General features: G+C 30.4%; 1 non-coding gene across 1 annotated transcript; it reads left to right on the top strand.

Annotated features, from left to right (window-relative positions):
* Positions 1 to 3,973: 3,973 nt before the first annotated feature.
* On the top strand, positions 3,974 to 4,047 carry TRNAM-CAU. The gene has a single exon. It is a non-coding gene; the product is annotated as a tRNA-Met (tRNA).
* Positions 4,048 to 4,414: the final 367 nt, after the last annotated feature.

The raw sequence follows: 4,414 nt of genomic DNA, 5'->3' as shown, positions 1-4,414 counted from the left end.
TGTTGTTTATTCAACCATAAAGTGATAGATAAGTTCAAAAAGGTTTGTTTAGTGACGAGTTAGGTAGTTGAATAGTTGGAGTGGATTGGCTATTTTTGAGCTAAAATGCATTATTTCATGTTGAAATGAGCATCATATATTGAAAACTTATAAAGAAGGATTTGGTATGACATGTGCCATAAAGTAAATGTTATTTAAAATAGTAAACTTTAAATGTTGAAAATTATTATAATATATGAAAAGGTATAGTCAAAATCAATTATTAAAATTGATGCAATCGAAGCAATGATAGAAGGAATGTAATTTTTTTAAGAAATGGATTGTGGCTATTACTTATATTTCCTCAAGTAATTACTTTTAAGTAGTATTATGACAAAATTTATCAAGTAAAAATTGAAATTGAATAATTATAAATTATAAAAACTTAAAAGAAAGGAATTTAGCGAGGTTCTTAATTATAATATAAGTGAAATATGGTAAAAAAATGTTTTAAATTATAAAATAAAATATAATTAAAATCTTTTTTTTTTTAAATATAAGTGAAATATTTGGAGAGAGAGAAGAAAAAAGAAAGAGAAAAGAAAGCAAGTGGGGAGCCTTGGTGAGATAGATTGTGATGATTGACGAGAGGGGGTTCTGAAACCACCAGAGGAGAGAAAAGATTGTGGTCTCGTGAGTTTGTCTCTTTATGGAGAGTTTATGAAATAGTGGAAGGCAACTGTTTCATGGGAAAATTATAACCTTCCAAGTGGTATAATCCTTTAAAAGGACAATGAAAAGTTAGCATTTCCTTTTATAATTTTTTTCCATTGTTTTTTTCTATTTTATATAGTATTTACTTTATTATTTACAATGTTATTATTAAAATATTAATCTAAATATTGTTCTTATTTTTAATAATAAATAATAATTTAATTATTTATCTTATTTAAATTATAATAGAAAACATGATATATATATATATAATGTATGTATGTATTTATATATGTATTGCAATTACATTACATGTAGCATATATTTATATAAATTTTATTCATATTTCTTTAAAAATAAGTGATTATTTACAATAACACATCAAATAATAATACTAATATCAAATGTTAATAAATAATAATATTAAAAATACTAATAAGTATAATAAATATCTCATGATTGTGTTAAAAAACTACTAAAATGTTCAAATAATAATTAATAGAAATAGTAATCTTAATAATAAATAAATAAAAAGAATAAAATAAAATGGCAAATAAAAATTAAGAAAAGAAGAAAATGATAAAATAAAGAAAAAAGACAAATGAATGGTATTTTTGTCTTTCTATCCATCATGAAATTTCTATCAATTTTCGAAGTTTTCAATCCTTTACATCATATTACCGCACTTTCCACATGCACCCTAAAACATAATTGTCCTGTTTTTTTTTTTCTCATTATTTATTTATTTATTTATTCTTTTTCTTCTATTTTTCTTGGAAGAATTAGGCTATATTTTATAAGAATCCAAATTTCATATTTTAACCAAACACATGATGTGATAAAATTATTCCACAAATATGCATTTAATTATAATGAAATATTTGAATGCAATGTTTTTGGGAGGGATTTTTTTTACTTGTGAAAAAAATAAAATTAATAAATTTAAATTTTGTTATTGGCAAATGATTTTAATTTTATTATCTTAAAAAAATGTTTTTCAATTCTTTCAATCTTGTTCACAAAAATAATTTTAATTTTATTTATACAAGATAAATTTAGTGTTACCTTTTAAAAAAAAATGATTTAAAGTATTATAAATTGATATTCTTAATAGGTGGGACAAACAATGGACTACATCAAAGCCAAGGATCGACTTTGATGTAGAGTTCTTACGATTTCAAAACACGTCTAAATGATTAATAGAAGCGTATATGCATCAAACAATTCTTCTCAATACCTACTAACAATAGAAATGAGCATCATGCATTGAAAATGTGTAAAGAAGGGTCTAGCATGACATGTTTTATAAAGTAAATACTATTTAAAAAAAATTTTAAATTAAAATAGTAAACATTCAATGTTGAAAAGGTATGATCAACTATAACATGTTAAAAAATATATATATTATCAAGAATTCTCCAATCTTCTTGTTCCACCATATACTTTTCATACCCTTTTCTTGTTTTTTTCTACCACATATTCATATTTTTTTTTTTCTTTTTAAATGGAGCTAAAGCTAAAATTAAGGTAAAGCAAAATCAGCTGCCAAAAATCTATTGGATTATGATTTTAAGTTTTTAACCCAGCTATGATCAGTGTTAAAGAGAATTTTCCCAGACCCACCATAAAGAAAGGTGTGACTATGTTAATATGTGGTATTGCAATTGCAAAAATGGAACAAAGAAGTGAGGTTGTGTTATTAGCTATATAATTAATTTCATTGCCTTGCTCAAAAAACAACTAAGCTCTTCCCGGTTTCTGCGACCATCCACCAGGTATGCTATTTATGCCATTAATAGTACTAGTTTAGATACAAAACATACACTTCTTGTCTATCTATTACCTTTTAAATCGAAGAGAATTCAATGTTTGACGAGTGAACACCAATAACAGGGAGAAGATAAAATTGAAGACTTTTATAACATTAATGGGTCTGATAACCGTCTAATAACCCTTCACATAATACTCACACAGGTTTATTATAAGATGTATTCATGAACATGGAACAAACACACAGGCCTGTGTGTCTATATATCTATATGTGGAACTTATGCATAATGACTAGTAGGTAGAAAGTTCTATATATTTTTTCAAGCAAACTAAACTCTGGTTGACGATTTCTTGTGAGGCTGAAACTGGTGTAGGAATCGAGCTTAAGCTTGTGTTTGGATCAATATTGTGGTTGAGATGAAAGAGTTGTGTGGCATGTGGCTGATCCCTGGTGCCACTTTGTGGGTCGAGAATATGCTCATCATTACTTCTCCAAAGCTGCTTCTTCAAATGGCTGTACCAGCAGTTCTTGACATCATTATCGGTTCGCCCTGGAAGATGAGCTGCTATACTTTCCCAGCTGCAACATAACACAAACTGATCAAACTATCATATCATATGATTATGGAAAAGTATGAGGATGATTCTCATTACCTATTCCCATAGAGCGACTGGAAGCGGAGAAGTTCCCTCTCTGGACATTAGGATCCAGATCGTTATTCTACCTCTCCCTACAACTCTTGCCACTCCCGCTCAGCCCTGTCAGCGTTGCGATATCTGGCCAATGTAGATCGGGATTTCTGCATTGACATTCAAAGACCCTCTGGTCTTCTTCTTTGGTGGTCCATCGCGGTGTCTGCTCCTCTGGCCTTACCATCATGGATTTCCCTGCAAAAATGGAAGAAATTAACCCAATAAAATTTTCATGAGACATGCTACAAGAAAAATAAATACAATGACTGCTTAAAAACCAGGGAAGCGCCATTGAAAAGCAAGCTGTCAAGAGGAGAAATTCGAAAATCAAAATTTTCGGAAGCAAATGCAGAGTGTGGTTTTGCTTCTCGAGGATAACGACGTTAAACTTGACGCCGTCAGTTGGAGGTCATGACGGTGTGAGTTGGCCCACTGGCCTTTATACGTGGAGAGAGATTGAAGCCTACCTAGGTTTGGAAAAAAATGCCGACCACTTTGGTTGGCGACACGCGTTGGCACAAGGGTGGACTGATAAATTATGCGGCGGTCAATAGTATTGACGGCGGGGACACGTGGAAGAGCAAGGACCAATGAATTATTCTGATCTGACGATACCGGGTTGGACACAGTAGCGAGAGGCTTGAAAGGAGAAAAAGGAAAAATTCCCTTTATATATATATTTCTATGATCGGTATGATCATAGAGCAGTCATTCTGTACCCCTTTACCATTCTGTATAAATGGGCTATTCTATTTGTACAGATATGGTAGAGGGGCCCATTTAATCCTTGTTTGTCCATTAGTTCCCATCTCTTCAGGGCGGGGTAGAGCAGCTTGGTAGCTCGCAAGGCTCATAACCTTGAGGTCACGGGTTCAAATCCTGTCTCCGCAATATTTTTTTGTCAAAAAATTATTTATTGTTAACTAGTAATTACTTACCATTCTTTTTTTGGGGGGGGAAGGATATAACGACTACACTATCATGGTCAACTATACCGAATGCTTTATATATATATATATAGATATATATATATATAAAGGGAATTTTTCCTTTTTCTCCTTTCAAGCCTCTCGCTACTGTGTCCAACCCAGTATCGTCAGATCAGAATAATTCATTGGTCCTTGCTCTTCCACGTGTCCCCGCCGTCAATACTATTATATCAATTAAAAACATTATAAATTCAATTTATATAATATTAATTAAATTTAGTTCAAGTCTTATTAAAAATAAAAATAATTTTATAATTATAAATAAATTA

Source organism: Vitis riparia, chromosome 13, assembly GCF_004353265.1.
Source record: "Vitis riparia cultivar Riparia Gloire de Montpellier isolate 1030 chromosome 13, EGFV_Vit.rip_1.0, whole genome shotgun sequence".
NCBI lineage: Eukaryota > Viridiplantae > Streptophyta > Magnoliopsida > Vitales > Vitaceae > Vitis > Vitis riparia.
This window is presented reverse-complemented; position numbering and strand designations above follow the sequence as displayed.